This window comes from Nycticebus coucang, chromosome 1, assembly GCF_027406575.1.
Source record: "Nycticebus coucang isolate mNycCou1 chromosome 1, mNycCou1.pri, whole genome shotgun sequence".
NCBI classification, from domain to species: domain Eukaryota; kingdom Metazoa; phylum Chordata; class Mammalia; order Primates; family Lorisidae; genus Nycticebus; species Nycticebus coucang.
Window position 1 is genome coordinate 153,294,054 of NC_069780.1, and position 15,781 is coordinate 153,309,834.

Genomic DNA, 15,781 nt, shown 5'->3' on the forward strand with positions numbered 1-15,781 from the left:
TGGGGTTTTATTTCCTCAGAAATAAAGGCTTGCAAGTTTTATGTATGTGACTCTGAGTGAAAAGGCAGGTCCCCAGAAATGGTTTTACCCTCTGGGACCAGGGTCTCAATTGTTTATAGACTCCCCTCTACAGAGAAAAACCAAAAGGGGAGAAAATACTGACCTGAGAAATAAGACCTGAGGCTCTGCCTCCCTTTCCTGAACCTACTGGTTCTGGGCCAAGGCCCCTTAGAAGTCCTAATTCATCCAGGACAAAGCCAGACCCCAGATTTTCTCTTCCACACCACCCTCTGTGCCAAGGAGAACCTTGATTCTACTACAGCCATATGAAGAAGTTCAAATAGGTTAGAAGAAAGAGATTCTGACCAGAAGCAGTTATGAGGAAAGACCCTTAAATCCATTTCATCGCCTACTCCCACTGACTTCTAAGGGCCCCAAAGAGCCCCTAAAACCTTTCAGTATTGAAAACTACTCTCCTATAGACTACTTGTTTTGCACAGGGCTGTTGTTGGGGTCAAAATGAGATCATAGCCAGAAAGCAAAGCAGAGTCTATTTGAGATGCTAGCGCCAAGATTGCTAAGATAACAGATGTAAAAGTCTTATATATAATGGGGGTGATATTATATTATTAGTATACTAATAATAAGAGTCAAAGTTATTAGATTCCAAGTATTAACAGTTGCTTCTCTTGTTCATACTACTTTGTATATTTCTTGACCAGTAAACTAACAATAAAATTAGTATCTCCCAACAAGATGAATAGCTCCATGAAGGTAAGATGTGTGTCTTTTCTCTCTGTCTTTACACAAGGTAGAGCCTTAGTAAATATTTGTTGACTAAACGAACACAGGATACGAAGCTAAATGCCCCAGGAGAGTAATGAAGCTGGACAGTCTTGCAAAAGAACATCAGAAAAATGTGAAATGTATACAACAGGTAACAGTTGTTGAGCCTTTCTACCAAGCCGGCATGGGTCTAAGTCCCTAGGCCTATGGTCCCTAGGAGATATGCACTATTATAACACTTTTTTTTTTTTTTAAAGAAACAGAGCTTCACTTTGTTACCAGGGCTAGAGTACAGTAGCATGGTCATAGCTCACTGCAGCCTTGAACTCCTGGGCTCAAGTGATCCTCAGCTTCCTGGGTAGTAGCAAACCTAATGATTTTGATGTCAGAAAGACACTGCCTTGTGTTTGGAAGGAATATTTCTTATCTGCCTGGGGCTTGGCTAAATAGAAAGAATGTATGTTTCCTTTTTAAAGAAATCACAGAAAATCCTTCCATCCCTGGCCTGGTGCAGGCCTGTCTGGTGATCATAGCCCCCAGTACTCTATGAGTGCCACAGTGAAAAAAGGCAGATTCCTGGTATCTATTCCAGACCTGGTGAATCCAAATGTGAGGGTGGAGCTCTGGGTGTTTGCATGATTTAACAAATCCCCCACTTGAATCCTTTGCCCTGAATCAGAGAAATTTTGCCTCCAGTTGCAAATAGAAATGGAGACCGAGAAGCCTGCGTTTTATATCCCAAGCAGGGGTGGCGGCTTCATAGAAGACTTAACTAAAATTCAAGACATTAATTCACTTCCTAAAACATTCTTATCTCCCTTCTCAGTGGTTTGCCAGGGTTTTTAGAAATGGTCACACCACCATTCTGTGCCCAGCCTTCACTTGACATACATGTGTGTTGGGCTTGGGGCTGCGAGGTTCTGTGTGTATGGTTTGACTCTATCCAGAACACCAGGATGCACAGACGAGCTGGGACTCAGGTTGCAAGGGCAGATTTCCATCCCCCGCTGGTGCCAACAACACCCTGCAGGCAGTCGCAACGTTCCAGATTCCCTCAGAGGAAGCCAGTTATCTGCTAGGCTTTCTTTGCTTTCCAGGCAGAGCTCTGCCAAGGACATGTTTTAGCTGGCTCAATTGCCCTGGCCTCTGCATATCTCTGGGATGCTATGCTAAGAAAAACATGGCCCAGGAGGTAGAAGGGAGGCAGGATTCTTGTCTGGTAGAACACAGGACCCCACAAGGAAAATGAGTTTCAGAGGTGCTATTGGACCAGCAACCAGCATCTTCCCAAGACTGTCATGAACCCCTCGACATTTTCAGAGACCTACTGCTAGTAGGAACAAGAGTATGCCAGGGAGTTCCTGTACAGCAGGAGAGGAGGTGTAGGGGATGAGGGGAGGGATCTCCTTGTCTCTCCTACAGAAGGCTGATATACAGGAAATCTGCTCTGGCCCTGTTGGGGTTTTGCAGTGGGGCTGAAACTTAGAGACCACAGCATTCATTGACAAAGAATGGCTACAGTGAATGTGGCTATTCATCAATCACTTGTACAATGTAATTAATTACCTATGACTCCTCTGATCTCACATCTACTTGGGAAGTTCTGCAAATCATTTTAGATACAATTCAAATTGCTCTCCTCTAAGATGCCTCCTCTTGACTTCTAGAGCAGCTGTCTCCAACCTTTTTGGCACCAGGGACCAGTTTCATGGAAGACAATTTTTCCACGGAAGTTGGGGAGTGGGCATTAGATTTAGAGTCTCATAAGAAGCGTTCAAGTTAGATCCCTGTGAAGCTTCACTGACTCCTCGGCTGCTCGCCTCCTGCTGTGCACCCCTTACCAGTCTGTGGCCCCCCGGGGTTAGGGGGACCACAGTTCTAGAGGATCTTTTAGTTAATGGTGAATGTTACATGGTTCACTCAGGTGTTTTATACATGGTGACATCTTCTCAGTCTCTTCTAGAGAAGCAAAAGAGTGTCTTTCCCAGCTGTACATTTGCTGTGGCACCCAGAATAGAGGCTAATAAACAGTAGGTGCTCAGTAGAAGTTACATGACTAACAGCTTTGTGTAGAAGAGAATAAACTCAGTCATGTGGATGATAATATCCAGCATTTAGTTACTGGCAGAAAGAGAAGTGAAAAAAAAAATTACCAAATCATTTTATTGGGAGCCTCTGTAACACATACAAAATAAAACATCTGCTGAAACAATAGCCTGGATTAATAGTATGAACTTTGACTCTGTGATTTCTGATTGTCCTTAAAACTATCCTGGATTCATTTCCCTACAAAATAACAGGGTGCTGAGCACAGTTCTGTGAAGCATTCTTTCAGAGATTTCTCAGCCCTCAATAAAAGGGTGGCTTCTCAATATTTCAAAAGGGGTACAGCTGTTAGTTTTGGCTGGGGGCAAGCACTGAGCTTTCTCCAAATGGAGGTGGCATGATGAGATAAACATGGCTGTATGATATAAAAATATGTCACTATTTTCATCAGAAACTAAATTCAAATAGCCTCATAGAAATGTGTTGTTCTGGTTGGCCTTGAATTACTACAGCTTTCTAAAATTCATTTTTGCCTCTGTAGGTGACACAAGTTCAACAGAGAAGGGCCTGGAGACCTGGGCTCCCCTGGGTGCCAGGAAAGAGAGGTTAGCTTGACTATGCAGCAGCAGCTTTGCAGTCCGTGGGCTGTCATGTCTTTCCAAAGGCCATAAGGTCCTGGATTCAAGGGCAGTGAGTTAAAGGTTGCACCTTGCTGTCAGCAAAGTCCATGGATTTGGATCAGGAACAATATTTCCATTGACTGATGAGATGATGGGTCAGCTCTCAAACTCAGCAGAAACTCCCAGAGCAGCGAGGATGCACATCCCTCAAGGGGTCTCCCTCCCTCTCTGCTCCCTCCCTATACACACATACACAGGTACACAGGTCTCCTCCCTTTCTCTCCCAAACCCAGGGATTTGTGCAGGCAGTCCAGGGATTTAACTCAAGGGAGACAATGCTTGAGACTCTTTCATCAATGCTCCCACCCATGTTTATAGAACAGAGACCAAGGGTCAATGAGTACAACGGCGCTAAAGCGCTTTCATCAAATTTTTCACCTGTGGAGTGGGACCTGATGAAGCCATCAGAAGCTGCCTGATGTCATACAGACAATGGGTAAATCAAGGGGAATCTGAAACCAAACTCCGAGTTCAAACCTGGCTGCTGCCCATCCTCTGACTCTGCTTCTTTGAGCTTGTTTTTTCCTTTATAAAATGTGAATATAAATATCAATCTAGAGGGATCCTCTTAAGGATTGAATGAAATTTCCTTGTCAAACGTTTAACAGCGTAGGACCTTAATAAATGCTAGCTAAATAGTCTATTTGGTCTAATTTTCCTCCCATAATGCAGGGTAGATTCAGTTGGAGGTGATCTTACTTGTCTATCCTCTTAGTTTCTAGCCCTCTCTCTCTCAGTTACATCATATTTCACTACTATTTTCATTCTAATCTATAAGGCAGATGAGATGTTCACCAACTCTTCCAGTGAGAGCCACACCTTCCATAACTCTGAGAGCAACTTTGTACAAAGCACTGTTAGTTGCTACGGAAAATATTCAGTAAGTACAATAAGTACTTCATTGATGTTTTCATTTTGTTTTGTTTTTATTTTGAGACAGAGTCTCACTCTGTCACCCAGGCTAGAGTGCCATGACCTCAGCCAAGCTCACAGCAACCTCCAACTCCTGGGCTCACGCAATCTTCCTGCCCTAGCCTTCTGAGTAGCTGGGACTACAGGTGCCCACCGCAACACCTGGCTACTAATTGATGTTTTAGTTGAATGTTGCCCTGGCTTCTGTAAGAAGGAGACTCACCACAGTAACTGCAGCCCCCTGGGCATAATCGTTACAATAGTCACGCCATAGTTAGCTTGACCCAAGTGAAAGCTTCGAACGGTTGACAGAAATTGTTGTCCTTCAGATTTATTGTATTGTGCATGTGTTATCTGTACAGATTCATTTTAACTTCTACAGTGATGTATAAGTAAGTAATGTATATTCTACACCAGCATCTAAAGGCACAGAAAAGCCTGGCGTGGTGGCTCCCACTTGTAATCCCAGCACTCTGGAAGGCCAAGGTGGAAGGATCACCTGAGCTCAGGAGTTCAAGACCAGCTTGAACAGAGTGAGACAACATCTCCACCAAAAATAGAAAAACTATCCAGGCATTGCAGCAGGTGACTGTAGTCCCACCTACTTGGGAGGCTGAGGCAAGAGGATCTCTTGAGCCCAACAGTTTGGGGTTGCTGTGCGCTATGACACCACAGCACTGTACCCAGGGTGACAGAGTGAGACTGTCTCTGTCAACCAATCAATAAAATAAAGGCACAAAAAAGTGAAAACTAAAATGTTAATTTGTCTTTCCAAGTATGGATAACGAGGTAAAGTTTTCCATTTTGCCAGAAAGCACTTGAACTCACTTCTTTCTGAGTTAGAGAAACAGTGGCAGGATGATGAGAAGAATATGGACCGTAATCCGCAGATAGGTGTGATCATACCCTGCTCAACAGGGACTCCGCAGTGCAAGAGACCAAGGGACTTTCCCAAGAGCCACGATGCAGTCCCAGAAAAAACTTTACAAGAGACAGTGTTTTCAAAAATACTTTGTGAGCAGTGAAGTATAAAATGAGATTCTGGCAAACTGCAGGCATTTGGTAAGCAGCTAGTCAGCTCCAGAAGCCATTAGACATGATGGATGGAAGATGTCCTGACCTCGAGAGAGTTTGCAATGTAGGGGACACAGGTGTCCTGAAGAAGTCTGTGAGGGGTCCAGCAGGGATACACCAATTCTGAAAAAGTGAAAGCAGAGGCTTCTCTCAAGGAGGAGACATGAGGGGACTTGTACCCTGAGGAGCTAAACGTTCATCAGAAGGACAGGCAAGAAAGGAAGGAGAGGCCCAAGGGGCAGCGTGGGTTAAAGCACAGCTGTGAGATAGCCTGGCTGATCTGAAAAACCACAGGGTTTTCCTGTGGCCAGACTCTACAGATGGGGCTCTGCGGACTCATTAGAGATGAGGTAGGAAGATTGTGCAGAGGCCAAGTCATGGGCACTGGCCCTGCCAGGAGACACATGATCAGACTTATGTTATCAGCTTCTTATGGGAGCAGCTTCCTGGAGAAGAGGCTGGAGGTAGGGACAGTACCTCTACATACCCCATAGTCATAGGAGAGGCCACAGACAGCCACTGCTGGACTACACAGTGAGGTCATGAGACTGAAGAGGTGATGGTGTGGACAGAGGCATGAAAGAGGCAGAGGCGACAGAACTCAGTCAGTATTCCTGAGAGCCGTCCAGGTTTCCATCTGGAATACTGGAGAGGATGGGGGTGTCCTTCACCGAGAAGGGAAACACAGAGGGCAGATGGCCATGTGGTGGGCTCAGTAACAGCCTCTCTGCTTCCATTCCTGGATCCCGGACATTGTGGATGACTGAAGCCTCGCTTTTTGATTCACAGTGATTTCCTTCACTCACCTTCCTGGTGAGTAGCTTAGCTAAATAACTGTAAAATTAACTGTAAGAGCGTAACAGCCCAGCTCTACTTTCCAAATGATTGCCCTGCAGTAAAACGCATAGGCAACATGATGTCAAGGGGAAGACACAGGTGCCAGCTCTCAGTGCAAAGCCCATGTAATTTGTCTTTGGTTGTGTGTCAGGGCCTAATAAGCACCTGCCATGCTTTTCCGGTTGGGGGGCAGGACTCAATAAGGCCTTGCTGCAATGATGACTATACTGCCTATGAATCCAAACTGTGGCATGCTTTTCAGCTACAAGAAGAAACCATAAATCTTTAAAATCACGACAAGGCATAGAGCCAGATCCCACCAAGGGGCTCCTAAATCATTTTCTTTCCTTACCCAGAACCCCAGGTCATTCTGAAATGGAAATTATTCTCTGAGGAAAGAACAGAGTATGAATGAGTACATGTCAGCAAAACTCATTTTTAAATAGCCATTTAACAACATTAAGAACCTGTCCTCTATTGGGTCACCTTCCAAGCCTGAGGAACCACCCCGTGAAGCAGAATAAAGGCAGCTTCTCTTCCAAGCAGCACGTTCTAACATGTATATCCTCCTTATATTGCTTTTTAACCACAAACCACATACAAGTGAACGTACCTTCTCACTGTAATTTGCTAAGTTACCCACACATAGTTTAGAGCAGCTGGTTCTCAGCCTGAGCATTATTGACATTTTGGACTGGGTAATTTATTGTTGGGGCTGTCCTGTATGTTGTAGGAGATTTAGTGGGATCCCTGGCCTCTACCCATTAGATGACAGTAGTGCCCCTTCTCCCTCAATTGTGACAACAGCAATTGTCCCCCTTGTCAAATTGGCCTGGTCGAGAAACAGTGCTCTATAGTAACATTACTTTTTAAAGTCAAATTCAGACATACACACTCAACCCGCTGTTGTAATGAGACAATTGAATTGGAATTCTTTCATCGGTCCAGGCCCAGCACATTTAGGGTACTGAACAAATAGTTTACTACAAATGTAAGAAGTGAGCTGTCCATCATCCCCCAAAGCTCTTGCTGATTCTTTTTTACTAGACAGGAATTTATAAAAATAATTACAGTGTCTTTGTACCACTGTATGCATATATCAGTCATCTTTCAGGAGCCAGTAGCAAAAACCCAGCTCAAGGTAGTTTAAGCAAAAAGGATAAGTTTTTTATGGTTTCATGGAACAGAAAAATCTAGGGATAGAGTTGGCTCAAGACATACCTGGACAAGGTATTCAAACAATATCACCAGTGATATTTTACTTTCATCTTTTGGTCATATTTTCCTTCATGTTGGTCTTATTTTCAAGATGCTTTCCCCCCAGATAGTGACAGTGATGGCCAATGAGGCTCCAGAATAACAGACTATAAATTCCAATAAAAGTAGATCTCTTCCCAAAGCCACAAAATATATGGCATGAGGGATGGGATCATAGTGTTGACAGCTGTGTTATCCTCCATTCACCCCTAAGATAGACACTGCTCACTGGAGATCAAGTTTCAGTAAAACTTTTCTACTGCTATAGAACTGTCTGCTCTGGATTTTTAGCTTACATTATTATATAAGTCCTGATATACTCTGTCTATTAAAAGGGACAATTTATTTTCCTTCCTGCTGAAACAGGAAATTGAACAGCCTAATAAAAGCTGAAATATTTCCATGACTCTTTTGCCACAATATCGTGAATGTGCAATTCAGTTTTGAAATATTGGCATTGAGGTCTTGATTAAACTTTTCTTCCAAAACATCGCTGAAGCACTAAAACAAGGTATTTGTAAGCTCTTAATTGCTTCATGTGCTCCAAAATATGCTTTACGGAGGACTGAATTCACCTTGTTTTGCTCACTTCTGTAACACTAATACCTGGCTCATGGCAAATACATTAGGAAAAAGAAAAGCCCTATGAAGTATTTGGTCACTACAAAGACTGAAAGTTAACTACTAAGGAGACTGTGGCTTGTTGATGATAACTCACCCACATCTCTCCTAATTGCTCATGATGAAAAATCATAAGGCAAAGAGAACTTCAAACACAACTTCAATACCAGGAGAATTAAACATCCTGAGTACTATTACTTAAGCCCATTGAGAATATTTTATGCAGCTACTACATAATGGGGTATTGGATTGATCCTATATAGTGTAGAGTGATTGATTATTTTCGGAGTAGAGATCAAACTGACTGGGACACTGATGAGGTCAGTTAATGTGTGCTTTCAGATCAATAGCTCAATGTGCTACTGGATACTCAGGAGCCTCCCATAAACTTTGAACCACATTTCTTTGTAATGAACTGAGCATACTTTTAAAGATCTGCTTACTCATAACTGAAGTAAAAAAAAAAAAAAAAAGTTTCTATTCTGTTTCTATGTTAGTGAAAGTTCCAAATGCTGAAGGCGTGGAGAAGAAGAACGTCATATCGAATGAGATTACTGACAAACCAAGATAATGAGAGTCCTACCTGAAGTCCAGGTTGGTAAAGGCTTATTTGTCTTTCTTTGCATATTTCACACACACATACACAAAAGCCTAGAACACCAGAATCTCACTAATGCCAGTTATTTATCTAACTTCCATCTACCCACTCCATGCATTTTAGGGAAGTCTAACTCCATCAAAATCCTCCCAAGTGGTGTGTATTAACTGAGCGCAGGAATGGAGATGACTTGGCTATAGACACTCCTCTGTAAGTTCTTCTAGCTGCAATGTGGTACCTGCTAGTTCCTTCTCTCCTGCTTGGAGACTGCTGCCTCTTGGTGCCTACTCTAGGCCAGCCTTGTTTCAGAGCCACACTGCCCTCCACAGCCTGCGCTCCACCAGTCCTCTCACTGAAACGGAGCAATGATGGACTATATGCCTGATGCTGGCTATCTCTCATGGAGACTTGTGAAAAGGCTCCTGCCTCTTTTGGTTTTATTGCTTCAACTCCCCAGGACTCTGACACATGTTCTGGGGGATTCAGAAAAAGAGCAAAGCTCAAAATATTTCTTATCACTGGCCTTTTATCCTCAAACGAAGTTTGAGCAAAGGACTCTCTTTGCTCCAAGGGTGAGCCACACCACACCACTGGCTAGCAGACTGGTCTGAAAACTTAGGATTCATAGTTCATGCCCTCAAGCTTATATACTCTCTAGTTCTCATATTAGGGCATAATCACTATGGATGTGAAACAAGTGAGACTGAGCTCACAATGTGGAAGGTAAGGTCATGAGTTTTGGGAAGGTCCAAAACAATCTTCTTATGTTTATTGGCAGTATTGATATTAAGGAAAGAAAACTCACAGAGTGATTAGCATTGACTATGGAGTATAAGAAAACTTATCAAAGAGTATGCTATTTATTCTTCTCTACTTCAAATATAGTCTAACTTACAAGTATTTTAGCTTGCAGTGAAGAACCAGACTCAGAAATCAAACTACCACTTATAAGTTGTGTTCAATTCATCACATAACTTAACCTCACAGAGCCTCAGTTTCCTTATTTGCAAAATGGTGATAATATAGTCATTAACTTATCAAATTATGTTATCATCAGATAAATGAATGAACATAAAGAAAGTAGAGTACCTGACACAGAGTAAGTGCCTGGCCAAGCTTTTAGCTTTTAAGTGCATAACTGTGTGTCTACACACCTCAACTTCTTTATAATACAGGTGTTCAAAAGCATTTTCATAACCCTGCTAGAGAGTAGTCAAGTTCAAAGCATTTATGAAAAGGTTGGTTGCTATTTTTAAAAACCAGCCCCAAATATTGATTAAAAGTGACATTTCTAATTCTTTCTTCCCACTATGTAAATAGCACACAATTCTCACAAATAAATAGAATCAGTCTGTATAAATAGATTCCTAGCTTTCTCCACAGCCAAGGACGGCTCCTCTTGAATTCTTTTTGAGAATGCTTAGGCTCGTCCCAGAAACCCATGCTGAGTTTACTATTCAGACCAGATTATTACCAGGCAATTGGAGCAGTCAAATTCCCATAGCCAATTTTCTATAAAAATCCCAAGTAATTGAAATGGGAGGAAGGTACCCAGTAAAAGTCAGGGTGAACAATCAGCACAGTAGCTTTCTACAGCCTCCAAGGCAACGTACTCGAGGCATTTTATTGGAGAGTTGACTAACTCTTATCTCCAGGGCATCCTAGCTTCAACCCACTCAGCTGCTCAGGAACAAGGAGTGTGGCTAAATGAACAGCCAGAGGGATTTACTATTAACCCTTCTCACACATGGAAGTAATCCTGTGGATGCCCTTTCATTGCACTTTTTCTTTTTCCCCAATATAACAGTGATGTTGCTGTGCTTGATAATCTTCTGTTGGAAAATATCGTGACTGGCTGGTCACTAAATAGGGGTGTTGTGACCTTCCCTATAGGTCCCTTCAAGGGGAAGACATATCTGCTAGGGATAGGCTGTTACTATTTTAGAAAAATGGTCTCAAATCTCTAATGTCTGATCATTTTGACTGCTCAGGATTACCCCCTGCACCAAGGCCAACAATGTCTCTCATTAAAAGGGGTGCAGCAGAGGTTGGCCAGTGGCTCCTGTCTATAACCCTGCTGCTCTGGGAGGCCAAAGAAAGTGGATTGCTTGAGCTCAGGAGTTCAAGACCAGCCTGAGCAAGAGCAAGACCCACCCGCACCCCAACCCCCATCTCTATAAATAGCCAGGCGTTGTAGCAGTCCCAGCTACTTGGGAGGCTGAGGCAAGAGGATTGCTTGAGCCCAAGAGTTTGAGGTTGCTGTGAGCTATGACACCACGACACTCTACCCAGGCTGACAGAATGAAACTTTGTCTCAAAAGGGGGGGAGGTGCAGCAGAGAAAGATGAAGCTTTTCTTGCCTCCTTTCATGCTTAGAAAAGAATGACCTTGAAATCAGAAAGTTGCACATTCCCCACCTAGGCATGCCACTAATTTCACAGGTAAAAAACCAATTCTGACATTAACTATGCTAATTGACGAAGTACCTGTTATTAGTGAGGATATGAATAGCAAGTTCTTGTCTCTGGACTGTGCATTCTCGATTAGAGTCCGCAGACATTTGGTTAGATTCACAGGGGTCCTCAAACTTCTTAAACAGAGGTCAAGTTCACTGTCCCTCTGACCATTGGAGGGATGGACTATAGTTTAAAAAATAAAAAAACTATGAACAAATTCCTATGCACAGTGCACATATCTTATTTTGAAGTAAAAAAACAAAACGGGAACAAATACAATCACACTGCCTCATGTGGCCTGTGGGCTGCAGTCTGAGGACCCCTGGACTCACCTATGTGGGATCTCTTGCCCTTCTCCCTTCTGCCAGGGGGTGATGCATCAAGAAGGCCTTCATCAGATGCAGGGCCCTCAACCTTTAACTTACCAATGTCTAGAACTGTAGGAAAAAAGTCTCCACTCTTCATAAAATACCCAGTCTCAGGTATTCAATTATAGGCATGTAAAACAGACTACGACAATTCCTTTAGGTGGGGCTTTGGCTGCTACCCAAGCTGTCATCAGTCTAAGCTCTCCCAATTTTGGTATTCATCTGCTTCACACCCTGCAGGCATCCGAGTAACCCCCATCCCAGGTTCTGGCCATCAGAATTCTTTGGCACATAACAGGCATCTTATCCCATTAGCCAGGTACAGCAAGGAATGTTTGACACAAGAAATTTTGTGGAGGTGGGATGAGAGGGAGCAAGAGAAAAGGTCTTTACTCATGGGTCTGGAGTAGATGACCTAGGAACAGGATCCAGTGGCTGGGGGCCCAAGGGATGCTGGTGGGGGAGTGTTGCTGACTAGAAACATCATACCTAGTGCTTCTGTCACCATTCCCAGAGTCAGTATTTGCCCCTGGTGAAGATGGTAACAGACACTACCTTCGAACACGAATCAGTTACATGACACTGGAGAAGGGAGAGACATATGGCTGCAGCTCTGGGAAACAGAAATCAGCTGCACCATTTCTGGCAGCCTTGCAATCAAGTGGAAATTATTTTGTTTTTCTGGTGTTTATGACAAATGTAAACCCCAGTGCATATGCCAATAAGGTCCAGCTTTAAAACTTTAACTTCCCACCAGGAAAATTGGGAAAGAATCTGTTCTTCAATAGCTCTGCTGCCGGGCCATCACTTGAATGGTGCTTATTAGAAATAGCTTATTACTGACAACAATAATAATTATATTTTTTTGTCTCCACTTTCTGGTGATAAGAACAATAATAATTATAATAACAAGGAATGATTAACAAAATCACTGAAGCAGCCTTCTTGTTCCCAGTGGCTGCCGTCAGTGATACGTATCTCTAATCAAAGCTTCAAAACATTTTGTTCAAGGCATGTGGCTAGCCCTGTCATGGTCCACAGTCAAGTTACTTCCCCACCAACCCCAGCCCCTGCCCTTCTCTTTTCTGTATCAAGGATGGGCCTATGAAAGTGGAGTTTATGCCTTCAAAGAAGGTAGAGACTGAAAACTTTTGGAGACATCTGGAGGTTCCATTCTAAGAAAGTGAAAGAAAAATTAGGAATCAGTAGGCACAGTTTCCTAGTTTACACCCTCTTCTTCCTTCCTCTTGAGTTGTTCCTGGAGGAAAAACGACGTTTTAGAAAGTCATTGCAGACACCAATAGTCAGTAGGAGAATGGAATCTAAAATGAGTATTACCAAAGGGGACCTGGGGGGTCTCAGACAGCAGGCTACACTGGGGCTGCAGGATAAGGTGGGAACTAAGGTCCAGCAGGGGTCTGACTGTAGAATCAAAGTCATGTTCAAAAGATGACTGGACTGGTAAATTTTCTGTCTGAGTCTGGAGAGGACCCCTTTGGGAGTGCTTTCTACTGGGAACCAGCGGGTTTAGGACTACCTGAGGCTGTTCAAAGGGCAGAAGAATGATCTTAAAAACCAGGAAGAACTGCTATATTTATCATGCATCTCTCCTAGGGAAATGTCCTGTCAAGGGAACAGGAGCAGCCTGAGACTGTCAGAGTTCTCTTCGGGTCCAGCTCAGCTCCTAGAGAGAAAGCAAAGATCATGGGTGATCGTGCCTGTGGGGACGAGAAAGAAGGAAGGCAGGAGCTGGTGAACTGAATTTATATGGGATGATCTTTAGCTTCCTAGTCTGTTTCACTCTGGATTAGGATAGAGGATAGCCATAGAAATCAACCAGAAGAGTTGTAAAGTCAGTGAAGAAAGTGATTCTGTAGTTTCCTAAAAAAAGAATCAAGCAATGTTGGGGAAATTGAGATATCTGATCAGAGTAACTTCCCAAGTACTCAGACTGTGAACTGTGTTCATAACTAGCTTGCATTTACATATTCCTGCCAGAGCTGCACAAGGGTTGCTAACCCTGTCCTAATACACACTCCTAATTACTTCAAGACCATGACCGGGAATACTAAAATATCTCAGAGGTCATGTTCTTCTGCTGGTAGAGGAAGAGCTGAGTAACTAGTAAACATTTGTGATTATTTAACATGTTCCAACAAATAACACACTGAAACAGCAATATTGTACAAAGAACTCCTTTGATTATTTGCCTAATCAGGACCTAAAGAACAGAGTCAAGAAGGGCAGCCTCCAAAACTCCTGTCTTGGCTGAGAGGTAAGCCTGGCTTGTAAATCACTCTATCAACCCAGCAGATTCCAGCTCAGGGAGCTGCATGGACATGTGTTTGAGTCTCACAAGTCATGTAAATCACTTGCTCCTCATCTCCATTTCTTCATGTGTAAAATCAGAGCAACATCCCAACACGTTCAGCAGTCATGAGGTTTGGTGAGCCACAGAGCACGCTATGCACGTGAGATTAAAACTCATGACAGATGTGACACAAGGGTGGCCTGACATCACGGAGGCTCCTACCCTAGGCCTTCCTGTATTACTGTGGCATGGTGATTAATTGAAATATTAACTTGTGTTTGTTTTCCCTATACTTTTTTCTTCTCACTTTCAAGGAGATCACCAAACCCTTGGTATTTCCTTGATTTCAGCACTTTTGTAGGGTGGGGCAAACAGAACAGATGTGAGGCTTTTTAGTCTTTCATGAAAATTAATACCATCATAGACATTGTGGACAACATCCCCAAGAAGAGATAAGATATGTTTTGGGGACAACAAGAAGGGAAGAGAGATTTTCTCCAGATGTCAGAAGTCCTAAATAAAAGGGGAAGCCACAAACAAGTGTGGGGGTACCTGTACAGCCACATTGCCCACCACAGTAGTTACTGTCCAAGTGTGGTTTTTAAGCTTAAATTAATTATTTTCCATGCTCTCAGGAGGGTCTGTACAGCATGGTTTGGGATTCCCACCATCACTTAAAGGGAAACGTTCACAATGTCCGGAGCCCTTGATGTCCTGCAAATAAAGGAGGAGGATGTCCTCAAATTCCTTGCAGCAGGAACTCACTTAGGTGGCCCCAACCTGGACTTCCAAATGGAACAGGACATCTACAAAAGGAACAGTGACAGCGTCTGCATCATAAAGCTAAGAGGATGTGGGAAAAGCTTCTGTTGGCAACTCAGGCCATTGTTGCCACTGAAAACCCTGCTGATGTCAGTGTCACAGCCTCCAGGAATACTGGCCAGCGAGTTGTGCTGGAGTTTGATGCTGCCACTGGAGCCACTGCTACTGCTGGTGGCTTCAGTCCCGGAACCTTCACTAACCAAATCTAGGCAGCCTTCCAGGAGCCTCCCCAGCCGCTCACAGAGGCGTCTTATGTTAACCCGCCTACCACTGCTCTGTGTCACACAGATTTTCTCTGCATTATGTGGACATTGCCATCCCATGCAACAACAAGGGAGCTCACTCAGTAGGTCTGACGTGGTGAATGCTGTTCTCCACATGCGTGGAGGTCATGCCTGATCTCTACTTGTATAGAGCTCCTGAAGAGACTGAAAAGGAAAAGCAGGCTGCTGCTGAGACAGCTGTGACCAAGAGGAATTTCAGGGTGAATGGACGGCTCCAGCTCCTGAGATTACTGCTACTTAACCTGAGGTTGCAGACTGGTCAAAAGACTGCAGGTGGCCTCTGTGCCTATTCAGAAGTGCCAGCCTGCCACTGAAGCCTGGTCTGCAGCTCCCACTGCTCAGGGCACTGACTGGGTAGGAACAACCATGGAGTGGTCTTAAGCTATTTTTCCACAAGCTCTTAAACATGGTGGAAATAAGGTTTCAGGAAAACAAACATCTGTTTTTAAAAAGTTTTAATTAATTAAAATTAAATATAACTAAAAATTCGGTTCCTCAGTGGCACTAATCCACATTTTAAGTACTTAATAGCCACATATGGGTAGTGGCTACCGTATTGGGCAGTGCAGTTACAGAACGTTGCCATCAATGTGATTATCCCCTCGCAACCTCATAAGAGTCCCATAAACCAAGAACAGGAATTGGCAGCTGAGCTGCCCAGCATGAGACATTCAGGTTGGGAAAATGGGGCCAGTGCTTCAGTACTTCAGAAAATAGTATGGACCCACA

General features: G+C 43.5%; 1 pseudogene; it reads left to right on the forward strand.

The window, feature by feature from the left end:
* Window positions 1–14,639: 14,639 nt before the first annotated feature.
* On the forward strand, window positions 14,640–15,433 carry LOC128583131 (40S ribosomal protein SA-like; annotated as a pseudogene).
* Window positions 15,434–15,781: the final 348 nt, after the last annotated feature.